The sequence below is a fragment of the Thunnus thynnus genome, chromosome 21, assembly GCF_963924715.1.
Source record: "Thunnus thynnus chromosome 21, fThuThy2.1, whole genome shotgun sequence".
NCBI lineage: Eukaryota > Metazoa > Chordata > Actinopteri > Scombriformes > Scombridae > Thunnus > Thunnus thynnus.
In genome coordinates this window covers 20,510,998-20,526,085 of record NC_089537.1, presented here as the reverse complement: position 1 = coordinate 20,526,085, position 15,088 = coordinate 20,510,998, and the positions used below count along the sequence as shown (strand labels likewise).

At 41.6% G+C, this 15,088-nt stretch overlaps 1 protein-coding gene across 1 annotated transcript in view; it reads left to right on the top strand.

The window, feature by feature from the left end:
- The first annotated feature begins 1,497 nt into the window (after positions 1-1,497).
- The window catches only part of adarb2 (adenosine deaminase RNA specific B2 (inactive)), a 376,810-nt gene continuing 363,219 nt past the window's right edge, over positions 1,498-15,088 (top strand). Inside the window, exon 1 of the mRNA XM_067577592.1 lies at positions 1,498-2,077. The gene's annotated coding sequence lies outside the window, so the exon portion shown is untranslated. The remainder of the gene's footprint in view (positions 2,078-15,088) is intronic.

The following is a 15,088-nucleotide window of genomic DNA, read 5'->3' as shown; positions in this document are numbered from 1 at the left end:
GCCTGTCAGGTTTCAGGTGAAAAGTAAGATTGACAAGGGAAGGCAATTTATCTATATAGCACACTTCATGGACAGTTGGACAAGACGCTTTACAAATTACATGATAAAATAAATAAGACAGGCTTAAAAAAACATTAAACACACAGGATACACTCTAGCTACCATTAATAGCTAATGTTAGTTTAGTGACTAGCTGCATAATATGTATTTACAGACAAATTCACATGTACATGCAATTAATGGAACCTACAGACTGACTTTTCAGCAATTTATAAGTTTATTGCAAGACACACTGTGCGACATGGATCTAATAAACTTGGATAGAACTTCAATTCGGATGTATGTAGACTGTACGATGATCGCACCTACTGAACCATCTGAGCCACTATAGGAACAATGAAGCTAAGCAAGAATTGAGCTTTCCATGCTACGCCTTTCTTGGCGCAGTCATGATAACAGCTGGAGGACACATCATACAAACAAGGCTCCTGCTGCCACAACTCAACAAGATTTTCTTCTTTTTTGGAATCCCAAACATTTCGTTTTGCTTGTTTTACTTTCCATCAGTGCGATATTTCATGCTGCATTGCTATTGGTTGGTTAGAAGCTGTATGTCGTAGCAGCAGTAACACTGTGAGATGGTTATCCTAAGTTTCTGACGCTGTCAGAATTTTGTGCCAGGATATCTTTGGTCGCAAGACCGACACAACGGCCATCTTTGAACATCTCTCACATTGGTCATCTTTCGTCTGGGACAGCCCAAAATCACACAGAGTTAACAGTTTCAAATTCACCTAATCTGCATGTTTTTTAGGCAAAATAACATCTGTAAGCTGATATAGTACTACAATGTTCCCCGGTATCACTCCGTACACATTACTCATTTAGAAAGTTACCAATTTACTACAGTAATTACTCAACTTAACCCACATGTCACATATTCTGTTTTCATTTTGATTCAATTTAACTGAAAACAAGACATTTTGGTTCAACAAGCAGCTAACGTTAGCTTAGGGACTGTTCATTTTTATGAGAGGGAGGGGTTGGTGCTAAAGGGGGAGGCCCATCAATTTTTTTTAAATACTCTTTTCAAAATACGTGTTTTGTCATTGTCTGGTGACGAGACTCAGAAAACGTTTCTGAGGAAATAAACCATTCAAACCTGCCTATTCATTTTGTCTTGGAATATGAAGGGTTAAATGAAAGAGGATCCCCTTTTGTCAGCCTATCAGAATTTTGCGCCTCCACCGTTGTTGGGAACAACATGCTTCTTTCAGCTCTGTGATTGGTGGTCCAGCTATTATCTTCAGAGGGCCGAGTAATTCAAATGACAGTAAAATTGACCAATCATAACCATACTCTCCCTCTAAATGGGCGGGATTTGTTGTCGCTAATTAACGGCAATTTAATCTGCTGTGAGCTGTGAATGGGTCGCACTATTAACGCGCCGGTACACCTGTGCTATGCCGAGTAGGCAGAGTCTGCACACTGTTGAACGGTTGTCGTCCGGATCCGCCGCCATATTTCAGCGTCGAGAGCGTCGTTTACGTCACCACGACTACATGGCCCATACTAACACAAACAAGTCAAAGAAGATTGTTAAGACAGAGAACCGATGAATATCATTCAGGCTTACATAAAAACATATTGTGAACATTACTGTCCATGCTGGCAATTATTTGTCAGCTAGGACTATAGAACTACCATAGCTTTTGCCCTGTAGGCCGACATGGTTGTTTTATCAGCTGACAATTACATGGTTGCTGCCGCTGGTTGACAGACTACTCTCCGTTTAAACAGTTTTCCCGCCCTTCGCAGTTAGATGAAGCGGTGCGCCGACAGACTGAAATGGAGCGGACCCAATCACAAACTAGCGGGAAAAAACGAAACAAACCAGGAGTCACCATGGCTAGTGAGGATTATCCATGCCTTTTTCAGGATTAACTTTTCATGAAAAGTTGGAGTTAATCGGCAAAGGAAGACCTACACCAGAGCTCATTTGGTGCAGAAAACCAAGGATTTCTTCAACTCCAGGATTTCCTTTACAAGCAACTTTCGTGAATGTGATCATCAAAGGGTAAGTTTTTAAAATCTAATAATGGCCGCCGAGCCAGCTGATATTATTCTGGCCGCTGCGCCACTGTTGTATGTTACAGTATATTTGGGAAAACGGTCATTAATATGCACATGTTGCTAATGTTGTGTGTGTGTGTGTGTGTGTGTGTGTGTGTGTGTGTGAGAGAGAGAGAGAGAGAGAGAGAGGCTTATCAGATGTTGGTTTTGTGTGGTAGGAGGGTTGCTGTCATGCACCCATATTCTGATGAAGTGCACACAGCTTGTGTGATGATGTGATTATTTGTGAGGAGGATTTGCATTTTGCTTAAGACGTTATTTGTTTTGGTGATAACTGTCACTCCCTCCGTGCTGTTTGCTCGTGACATTGGTTGGACTAAGTTAGCGTCTTATTTTTGTTTCAGAGCTGGAATTGTCATATGTAACTTTTGCACTATTATAGGAGAGGACACAGTAAGTTGGCCTGCTAGTTTGCTTTTTTTCCCCGACGAGGGAAGGGAGGTCAGAGGGCCAAGGTTTAAGAGTCACGGTTCTGTTAAACGTAATGATTGGAAAAGGTCAGCCTTTGCTTTTTATTCTTTCCGATATTACCTACCTTTGGTGTGAATATAATAAAATATGGTTATTTATAGTGGAGGGAGGGTCATGCATGCCCCCCCCCGTCACTCAGGGAGGCTCAAGGAAAATATTTGTAGCTCAGGGGAGGGTTAAGATAAAAAAACAAAATAAAAACGAAGTCACACCCCAGCCACAGGCTCTTTGTAACAATGACTGAACACATGCAGCTCTTTAGACTAGTCCTGTCCTCAACTGAAAGCTTACCAACTGAATTAAAGCAAAACTAGCAGTGGCCAGCTGGAAGGAAAGAAGACAAAGTACATGTAAACAAGACAACTTCTGAGTGATCAGGGGACACATTTCTTCACTTTTGGTAGAAGCTAACTGCTTCCACACATCTCCCACCCCAGCACCAAGCTACCACATCTGGCAGCAGTCTAACCTCCGAACACACAGACAAGAAACTGCTATCAACCCTCCATCAAGCTACCAGTACGAGTGAATTTCCAAATAATCCCAAACATTAATCATAACTACACAAACTGTAACTGCAAGTTATCGTGTTACTGCTGATACAGAGTATCACTGATAACAAGTCTTGAAATCATTTGCCTGTAGAAGAATTAACTTTGTTAAATGACTGTGTGCTTTCTTCTCACCATGTATGTAAATGTGGTCATGTTAAGTCAGTCACCAGGTTTTATATGTTTGATATTTACATTTCACTTAATCATCTCTCATTAAAACCTGAGGGCACAAGCGAACAGTAACGCTCAAGCAGAATATTAATCTGCCTCTCTACCTCCATCTCAGGAATTAATTCTGCAACGCGCACTAGCATTCTTTGGACTAGACCCTAATTAATTTTTGGTCACACTAATTAATTATCAACTGAAAAAAGTGAGGAGCATATAGGAAATGCTGTAGCATGTGACGAGGAAGAGGGGAGATAAAAAAAAAGAAGTTGCCGCTTGTATAGAAGGCGGCGGATTGATGTACATGCTAAACAGTGTGTAAAGTGAATGTAGTGAAATGATCCCATTTGCAAAACCTAAACTTATGAACTTTTGATGTAGTTTGTGAAAATGTTCCTGTGCGTTAATTGCATTTTTAAATTCCTCATATTACACTGTAGCATAAATTCACATAAGTCTGTATTAGCGCTACATTTTCAGCAGTTCACTGCTCTCTATTGTAGGTTACACATATGCAAATGATCTTCACAGCCACATTGGGAAAAAATAAAAGATAGAAAGGGCATGAGCTTTCTATTTTCAGCTGACATGTTATCTTGCATATTTCAAAGATTAATTGCAGCTCCCTGTGGAAAAAAAGACATCTGTCCTCCAATTATTAAAGCAATTGTTTTGTTTTGCTAGCTTATTCTGTGGGTCAAGGGGGTCCTCTGGCTGCTGATGCATAACACTTCTGAGACGAGACTTAGGAATGCTAAAAGGTTCCATAACCCTGGATCGACATTGAGGATAATAGTAGCTACTCTCTGGGAAGCAAGTAGCCTTTTGGTACTACAGTCAGCTTGGAAAATAGCTGACACAGAGAGCACACATGATGCAGCAGTTATGTGGGAACCTAAAATGTCCAATTTTGGTGATTTTCATGCTTCCAGGGTTTATCATCAAGCTAAAACCAAGCTGTTTAACTTTACTTCTCGACAAGTTGACATTTAGATGATAAAAAGCTTTCAAACTGTAACATTCCTCTATTTTTATAGATGGAATTTGTTTTTCTTCCCAACAGAAGTTGACTACTGCATGTGATAACAGAAATTAATTGTCTTTCCATAATTATCTCAGATTGACTCTTTTGAAACTGTCCGTGATCTTAAAATCTAAAAAACTGAAATGATCAAGGAAGGTAGGATGCAACCAAACTAACATACCAGCTCTGTGCGTCGTCTGGATGGTATGAGGTTTGGTACGTAACCAAGAGGCAGAGAGGCTGACTGACTGCAGCGCGTCACGTCCAATCACTGTAGCAGACAGGCAACAGGTTACTTTGCATTTTAATTATGAGAAGGTCAGGCCAGGGTTTGTGCGCCAGCATTGTGCTTCATGTGATTAAACATGCACCGGACGCATAATTTATAGAGCACGGAGGACGCTTTGACCCCATCGCAGTTTTTACAATCTCCCACAAGCCTTTGTTGATGCAACATAAATAATGCCAGTAATTTATGGCAGAAGGATGAAGGTTGTTGGTGGGAAAGAAGGAAAAAAAAAAAAAAATCAATGATACATGATTAGGCAATTTAATTAACGCTCTGTTTCTTCAAAATCATACTTTTTTTTTTCTCTTCATCACACATTCTCTGTCTTTTTTTTTTTTTTTTAGCAAGTGTTCTCGCCAAAAGAAACAGGAAACATCTAAAAAGTACATTTCCCACCGCAAACCTGTGGTTGCAAGTTTCAGCCCTTTAGATCTTCCAGCTTTTGTCACCCAACAGATTTCACTGTGGTTCCGCATTCTCATCTTTTATTCCCACTATGCTATTTTGAGGGCCGGCACTCACAAATGCATGAGGTGAAAAATAGCTGGCGTAGATTACCTTCTGTAGCTTGAGAAATTTTAAAACATCAGTTCTTTATGGGTGCCAACATGCCAGCATCCACCGTCCCTCCCTCAACAAAAAGGCTGCCCCTTTTATCCCCAATTTATTTCCCATGGAATACTGCTCTAATTCACATCCACGTTCACCCCCCTCCCATAAACGCTTACAGATGCCATTCACTTTGCCTCAGAACAGTAGCCTGGCCCTGCTCCATAAGATCTAGTTCTCAGACTTTAGCCTTTTTTCCCATTTGCATACTGTAACACAGCAGAGGAGGGAGGGCTAACTTTCTCACATGGGAGGCCAAAGACTGTGACATAATTGTTTGGCACATTATGAACACTCCGTGGCTGTGAATGCAGCCTCACATGCTTGGCTGAAGAATACACTCGGGCAGAAATTGGACGTTTTGTCACTTGAGCGAAGGGAGGGGTCACTATCAAAATAATGTGTTCCCACCCGCCCTCTAGGAAATGCTTGCCCACCCATGTCCAACTGATGTCAACACTGAGCAAAACAAAAAGAGCAACAACCTGTCGTAGCCTCAGGGCTGCCCCACTCTTGGGCTTAGAGCCCATTCATGTAATTTTAGACCAGCAGCCTTTTCAATGACAATAATCCACCGTCATCATGGTTTTAATGGTGTTTTTCAATATAGCTCTCCAGATCCACTCTCAGTCCAAACCATAAGCATCCTGTAGTACTTTTGAACAGACACCAGACCAGACAAACAGAGGAGGTGATGACATCCCTCCCCTCCCGCTCCTCTGCTGATATTACTCTTGGCCTTTGAGTGCCTCTGAAAAATTCCCCTATGATGAGCTGGAGGCGTCTGCTCAGCGGAGAGGTGATTTCCATAAACCAGGTCACTGTGGTGATGGTTAGGACTGTAATCACTCATATCCACTTCACCATGAGGGCATACTATTGTTTTGTCCCTGTGCCGAGCTCCGGTCACCTCCTTTACATGAGTAAAGAGGACTTTCGGTTCTGCAAACATGGAAGCAAAAGATAAGAGAGGGGGAAGTTAAAATTACGAAGACTTGTTCCCTTGTTTCTGCGGTCAGTTCCAAATGACATCTGAACAAGAAATCACAGCCAGTAGTGATTTAATATATCCTGAATTGTTTTCATTAGTTTCTCACAAATTAATCATATTTGTAGCCTACGGACCTTAATATATCAGTCTAAAATTGACTTTTAAAACATATCATAAATGTCTAGAAATATTAAGCCATGGTTACCTCTCTTATGTCAGTAAGGCTGCAGTCAGTTAGCTTAGCTTAGCATTAGGCCTAGAAACAGGAAACGCTAATAAAACTAATGCTAAAATACAGCTAAATGCTAATAGTACCACTTTGTCTGTTGCTATTGTAAGTAAAGCAGTGAAGAAAGTAGTACATAAAACAGTATTATTTGGGAAATAATCTTTATGGCTTTCTTGAGAGTTAGATGAGAAAATCAATGTCACTCTCATGTCTGTACGCTAAATATGAAGCTAGAGCCAGCAGTTGGCTAGCTTAGCCTAGCATAGAGACTGGAAACTGGGGGAAACAGCTATAGTCTGGCTCTGTGTGAAGGCCATAAAATCTGCCTACCAGCACCTCTAAAGCTCACTAAGTACAATCTTATATCTGTACAAAAACCATGTTTCACCATTTTGCAGGGGATTATGTGTCAAACTGTATCTTGACCGGGCACAGTGACTTGCTTGAGTCATCGCTTTTAGGTTTTTACACTTTAAATTCCCTAATTTCATCCTAGCCAAGGACGAATAGAAAACACACACAGTGATAAACCAAAACAGCACGATGACTCAAGAGTTTTTCCTTACTCTGGCATCACTATCGCAGATAGATGGCAGCTGTAGCCAAGGTCCTCATCTCTTTAAGAACGCATCTAAAAATATATCCAAACATTATGGGAACTTTGCTTGTTTTCCTTCCAATTTCAAGTTCATTTTTCATCCGAACCACTTTTGACCTTACATGTGTTCCGCTTGTTGAAATTTAAGTGTTCAAAATGTTGTTGTTTTTTGCCTCCAAAGTGCTCTGACATTAGGAGACAGAATCCAGTAGAACTAAAGCACCAATCTGCTGAGATACACTTTTGATATGAATTTTAAACAGGGAGGAGAAGAGGCTTTTGGAGTTTACACCAACAGAACGGGGATGTGCACACTCACACACACGCACACACACACACACACACACACACACACACATAGGCAGACACAAAGACGGACTATCAATACTCCAAGGTACACTGAACCTATTTATTTGCTGTTTGTTTTCAAGTCATGGTTGGAACATACAACAAAAACAACTCAGCCTAGTTTATATTTTAATTAGTTTACCACTGTTGCGTATACAAATCATAATTCTGCCAACACCCCGCAATGGATCCCAATAAATGAAATGTACATTTTGAAAATTGAGCAGGCACGCTTCCAGAATAAAGGCCTAGTTAATCATACACAGACAGTTATTCATTGATTCCCCGCATCAAGTCGACTTCTGATACCACACTTCCTCCTTATTTCCCCTCCAGCTATTCATTCCTTTTATTTGCATGACAGACTTCATGCAAGAACCGTCTCTTTTTCTTTCTCTCTTTTTTTTTTTTTCCCCTGACATTGTTTGGTTTTGTCGGTACGTATCCTGTTGTTTTGTTTTGAGGGGGTAAAGGTATTTGGGAGACTGAGACAGCCGTATCAACCCTGTTTAGCATAAAGCTTGTGGCTGGCCCCGTCCGTGGCCTAATGAAAAGTAGAAGATAGGCTATGCTTGTCATGCTTGGCTAGCCCTGTGATCGGCAGACTGTGGACAGTTACTCTGCTTGCATGCCAATTAATCTCACCCTCTGAATTTCCCACCATCCCTGTTTTATTCACCACTTAATGGAAAAAAAAGTCTGAGGGGTTGGCTTAAAACAAATCGTCATCACAACAATGCATGTTGGATTTATGTGCACTACACGGACTTTTATCCTCATTTTTGTGCCTGGAGATTTTTATAGTTTCACACAGATTGATTCACTTTGCATGCTTGCTTCAGATATGGACATTATAGTCTAATGGTTTTATTTAGCTGGAGATAAAATAAGGCAGTACTGTAGGAGTCCCAGTTGTGCGGGATTACAGCTTTCCACGGACTGTTAGATGCCTCTCAGGATCATATTTTCCACCTTTTGATATGGTGCATTGGTTAAAGGGCACTTTCAGCCATATTAGCATGCTGCTCAGGCAGCCGCTGAACATTATTATTCTCTTTTATTTATGTGTCAAAGCAGTGGGAGGAACCTGGATCCCAGCTCAGGCTCAAACGCTCCTGGCTCCGTCTCAACAGACAGCCTGAGTATCTTTAAATGGCCAGTCATCACCATCGGAGAGCAGATAAAGATGGATTTCAGATGAAGATTCATTGGGTGAAAACAGACCTGAGCTTGCTGTTTTCAGCCCGCATCATTCATCATGCATCATCTGCTACATGCTTACACCGAAATAAATAAAAAAACAAACAGAGAAAAAAAAATCTGAAAAGCACTCATACAGCTATTTTACAAATCAACATAGAGCTGACAAAAAAAAAAAAGAAGCCCATTCATCATTAATAATAGACGTGTTGGCTAAGCTCACAAGGCAAGTGAGGAATCCAGGTTACAATTTATGGGATAAATATTTCATCGCTAACATCTGTCTGTGTATTCTGTGCCAGCGTGTTTTGAAGTTGTTACAAATGAACGTCAAACGGAAAGTAAGTGAACAAGCCGTCGAGGGAATGGAACAAAGATGTAGCAGTGCTGGGAGGAGAGAGAGGAAGATTCACAGGGGGGGGGAGAGAAAAAACCGAACAGCAAACAATTTTCCTTGGCTCGTCAAATAAATTAAGTATTCGGTTTGGTGGACTTTACTGTATTGCTCTTGTATAGGAGGAGAAAAAAAAATGAGAGAGAGAGAGGAGAGAGGTGGGGGCAGGGGTGAGCGCGTACCCTCCTGCGCCCCTCCTTCCCCCCCCCCGTCTGTTGGGACCGTGCCACGGCTTGGACAGTACTCGCATTCTTCCACAGCTTATCCCAGGACTCTCTCAATTAAGCGCTAATAGGCAACCACACAAAAAAGAACGCTCAAATTAAAAAAAAAAAAGAAAGAAGGGGAGGCACTCACTTCGCTTACATTGAAATTATTTTGGGCTCTTTTTTTTTTGTATGACTTTGAGGGGAAATGCCCACCTAATTGCCCATACTGTTTCCTATTTCCTGTTTCTGTTAATTTTCCGGGTTTTTGATTTGATTATGCCTGGAGGAATCCCCCCAGAGACAACTGTCTGCTCGCTAGAACGTGGTCAATAAGAGAACAGCACCTACATTGGGACTTGACAGCTCTGCTTTGACAGCCACTTCCATCCGCAGAGCACAGGTCAAAATGTCAAGCGGCCCCCTCTTTTTTTTTGACAAAGTCTTGTGTTTTGACATTTTTTAAAAGCAGCAATCCGAGTGCTTATTGCAAGCAATACCAATAAGTTAACAATTCAAATTAGAGCGTCGGCTTCCTTCCTCTCGCTAAATAGCTTCCACTGCCATTGTATAATCAAGAAGAAAAGAATAACACAGAACATGAATACAAAGTGCCTATAGCAAAGCACCATACTGAGTAGAGACTAAAGCAGTTGCCACATCAGAGCACATCCATATGAAATGAGTTACTGATGGGGCTGTTTTTCAGCTTCAGAGAATATGGCACCGAATCAAAAACCCACACTTTCAAAAAGGAGGCAACCCCCACTCCCCATCACCGCCACCCCCCCCCCCCCCCCCTCCTAACAACCAAAAAATAAGGCTTAGGAGCCAAGCAGGCTGTGCACCCCAGCGTCTACACTAATGTGAGAATGACTTGTATTGATGCAGAAGGAATGGGGGTGTGGGGGATAAGTGAGAAAATAAGTGTTACATCTGATGGTTGTTCTGTGCGTATGTGTGCAAGGGTCTTTGATAAATGAATCATGGGTGCTTTCAGCGGTTACAAAAGTGTTAATTTCAGTCAAGTTCATTTGTTTAAATCTGGTTAAAACGCTCGTGCGGGGGAACCTTGCATCCCGAATAGCTGCCTTTTTCACACGTTGTCTCTCTCTCGACTTTACAAGTGCTCTCCAAATCCCTTTCAGTCAAGCCATCTTAGCAGGTAGCACACCAGGCTAAGCCTCATGAATGTAAACAGAAGTACTCGATATCAGAAAATATCTCCAGCCTTCACCATGTTCTGTTTCTCTGTCTAATCTGTCTCCCGTTTCTTTATTTTTCATATTTACTATGTTGTTGACCGCGTTACATAAAGTCATGTTATTTTGTTTGCAATCAAATCCCAAAACACTTCAGTTTGGTTGAAAACAAAGTCGCTGAAGGTCATTTCTGAAAAGCGCTGAATACCACTCCCAAGTTCAAAGAGTTTTTCCCTCATCTGCATCCACTCAAGAGAGCTTTTCTTTCTCAAGTGCCGTAGTGGCCACAAGGACAACTACAAACATCGATAATTTAAATAAACTTAGTTACACAGGCATTTCTCAGATGGAGAGAAGCTCTGGAAGCATGAAAATAAAATTCAGAGGCGGAGATAAATATGATGGATGGAGCCGAAAACTAGCTAATTTTAGGGGTCCCAGTGTGAAAATATGAAGACCTAAAGACAAATTTCCAAGCAATGTCATTGATGCATGGGAGTAGAAAAACCCCAGAATGAGTTGAGTTGTGCCATAAACTGCAATAATTGCATAAATAATGGGTGGAAAATGTTTAATATCCCAAGAAGAAGTTCAGAGTACAGAATTAGCTTAGCATCTGGCAATCTGGTCAGAGGCCTGGATCTTAATGAGGTGGATAGTTTAAAACATGCTAACGTTATGGATATAAAAAGAGAAGAAGTGTCCCGTGTCCTTAACTTGTTTTGCCATTAGCAAGAATTTCATGTACTGTTTGCTAACGTTACTTTTTAATGCTAACGTTACTGTGTCAGGAGGTCTTCTGTGCTGCCTGTTGATGTTATGGGATATAAGAAAGGTCATTCCTCAACACCTGCAAGAGCTAACTTCACGTAGCCTCGGTTAGCGTTGTCATTGCTAGCTGCTCTTTTATGTATCATGTTTGCCACTCAGAGCCGACAGGTGTCTATCAAAGTGTGGCGTGGGGTAGAGATCTGGAAATGTGATTTATCTCTGAACAGTAACTTTTATCAGATTTCAGCAAGTTGCTTTGTTCTTAATAGTGAAAATGTGCTTGTCTATTGATTTAGACTAGAACAACTACCTATTTTCTTGGTGTCATATTCACCACTTTACACTCTCACATTAGACCTACTTATCCACAAAAACTGTTGTTCTTCGGCTCCACCCACTGACATTTAATCCTTCCAATCAGATTTTTTCTGCCCTGAATTCAAGAAACTCTCCTGCTCTGATTCGCCAAACAACGACCACTAGAGTTGTTTCCCAGACCAGACAACCCTCCCATCACTGCGTGCAGAGTGCTCTGGTGGGCTGAACCAATGGAGAATGCACCATTAAATCATGTATCAGGGTAATCCGGAATCGCTTTACACCCAAGTCGGCTTTAAAGAGCACCGAAACTGGCTTTGCTGGTTAGCCACGGTCCTGCATCCCCCCCCCCCTTCTGTTTTCTTTTCAGTGTATCCTGGGAACCTGGAGAAATAATTACATCATTGTGACTCTCCCTTTCAGCTCGTCCGATTGGTTTTGTGGGAAACTTGGTGCAGGAAGGAAGGAATTGCAGGTGCGTTCATAATTAGGACAATAGAATAAGCAAAGGAGCTGTGTAAATGTTCTCTGCCGTGCGTGCGGTGCAGATGGAGAGGTGTTTGCTGTGATTATTTGCACGTGTTTTTCCAGCGCTGCAATCATTTCTATCAGCTAAACATACCTTCTATCATCACTCATGTTCAGGGAAGCGTTTTTTAACTGAGTAATGAATGAAAACAACCAACACAACTGACTGTTCGATCTAAATCAAAGGCGAGAGGTCACATGTGTTCGGCCTCATTAACGGACTATTAAACCTTTTGTGTGACTGCGGCCCCCAAGCAGGTTGTTTACATTTGTAACCCTAGCGTTTCCCCATCTCTCCCCCTGAAACTTCCATAATCTCAAAGGCCTTATCCAATGTTCAGACCTGTCCATTAGCTACAACTCCCAAACAGCTATTGTAGCGCCACAGCATGTGGTACACACTCTGCGGCATGTGTACTGCTAAAAAAAAAAAAAAAAAAAAAAAAAGCAGAGTGACACACAGTTTCTGTCTTTTGTTCCCTCATTCTCTCCATGTGCATATTTGTTGTGCTGCTTGTTCCTTGTGAAGTGGAGTTCCCATGCGACTGGCAGCCGTCTTGGCGTGAACCTGCCGCAGAAAGAATAGGCCACAGTTTTATTTATAGATGAGGCCCGCTATGACTGTCTGCATAATAAACTGGTGAATACTGTATGTTGCAGAGATGCAAAGCACACCTGCCACTTCGTACATGATAAGGTGATGAATGCAGGAGCGTGTAAACAGAAAAACAACTTTGTACCGTTGTAATTTTTTTGTGAATCCTACTTCTCCTTTACCCTTACGCGGCGCTGCGCTCGCTTTCAAAGTGCACATTATCATGTAAATTAGTTATTCTGTAATAAAAAATGGGACATATCTCTAGTAAATATACTTTACACAGAGTTTGGGTTTGGGAAGACGTTTTAAAAGCCTCGGATAACTCTTTGAAATTCATTGGCATCGCAAATTGATTCTGACAGGTACTTTCACAAGGTTTATTTTCCAATATGTACATTGAAATGTGGCGTGCCCTACTAAACTTATTTTCAATTTGCTCAGTTTCACTCTGTTCACTTGAGGTCAGAGTCTCTCAGCGGGGAGAAACCTGGGCTGTGAATCTTCCATCTCTGACTCCGACTCCTTTGCACTTCAAAGTCTCACTGCGCACCTTGAGATCACCAACTCTGCATCTCAGATGGAGAATAAAAGAGATACATTATGCTTTGAAGAAATTGATCCCTGAAGATGGCAAGCTGGATGTCAGCCAGTGTGGTTATGATACTGTTATGGTTCTGCAAGGCTGTTTTTTTATCCTTTTGTGAAAGCAACGCTATTAGATCTGCTATTACGAGTCAATAATCTTCGTCCCCCGGTGTTGCCACTGTGCTGATGTGTTTTCGGATGTCTTGTCACACGGAAGGGAAAGGTTGTCTGCAGTAATATTCCGGGGATGCAGCTGAGATTTGACCCAATTTGCTTTCATTTACAAATGCTCCTTCCTGTATTGGCAGTAAATCTGCACTCCAATAGGTAGAATTAGATAGTAAAGGTAGGCTTTATCACAACTTGATTTGCCCAAATCTGCTGCTCTCTGCGCTGACTCTATATAACTGCGCATATCAGAGTACAGCAAGCCGGAGCATACAGCAAATTCAGCAATCAATGTGAATGTGAAACATGCTTACTGTTCAGTGGACCGGATGGGAGGGGGGGAAAAAAAAAAAAAATCCCTACTCCTGACACAACATTATTTCTATGAGTCTATTAGAAAATAACAGCATTTGCAAAGACGGGGGAGGAATACATTATCAGCAGTTAGGCTGAAATGACAACACATTATACGGCGATTAGTTTACACAAGGCAGCTAATGGATCCAATCACAGCACATTAATAAACAAGACACTTAGCTTTGTATCTACCTGAAGAGCCTCATCAATCTTTCATTGAGATAGCCACAGACGGGCCCAGGCAGCGCAGGTCCAATATTTTGACTGCTTTGGAAACAGTGTCAATCGCTGTATTTTGTGCCGCTGTTGCTTCTAGATATGCTAGAACTAAGAACAAAAGCTCCTCCGAATGAAAGAGCAAATCAGTAAGATTATTCTTTCTGCCTCGTTGCACAAAATGACCGTCATATATCTGCAGGAGTTGAGAGGATTGCTGATCAATACCAATGAATCAATGATTACTTCGCCAGGTGCTTTTCAAACCTTTTCAAACCACTGCAGTTTTGACACTACCCCGAATCCCTCCCCCGCTACCGCTCACCCCACCCGCTGGCATTTTGAACCGCGCAACAGCGGGGAACCTAGAAGGGAGAAACCGGCATTTCGAGACATTTCATCTATGAAGACTAATAAGCTTCATTTTCAAGCCAACCTAAGCAAATGAAAGCAAATGCCAAAGCTGTTTTTTTTTTTATTATTGCAGTATTTAGCACTGTGATGTATTACCTATTTACCGGGTGTTTCTCTCATTAGCTAGCTTACTCGTCTCTGCTGTGAAGACACAGAGTCATTGTTTCTGTCAAGCGCAGGCCACCGTAGCTCACAATGAGCGGAGGTGTTGCTGCTGTGCGAGTGCGGAGGAAGTTGTGTATGACAAGATAAGTCCTGTGATGTTGTTAAAATTCCTAATAGCCACCCAGAGAGCGCAATAAAATAAATAAATGGCACAAATAAAACAAAATGACCCAATCTGAAGCGTATTCTAACGCCTGCAGCACTACACTGAAAACAAAAAGCATCCGTCCCGCAATGCTTATTCACCAACTGTCTGTATATTTAAATTGATTTCCGCACAATAGATGGAAAAAGAGAGAAGTAAACTCTATGTCTGTGAGAATACACTCAGATCAATCTATTATTCAGTCAATTAATCACCTCAAAAAATGCATGTTTATCAGTTGTCTGTAACACTTTCATTCTGATGGATTACATGCATTACGGCCCTGCTGCCGATCTGATTTGTATTCCTTGCCGTGCTGATTACAAAATTACACTGCTGATGCATTGGTTTTCTCCATGCAAGATTGATGGCACTGATGAACAAAAGGGAACAACCAACTAAGCCCG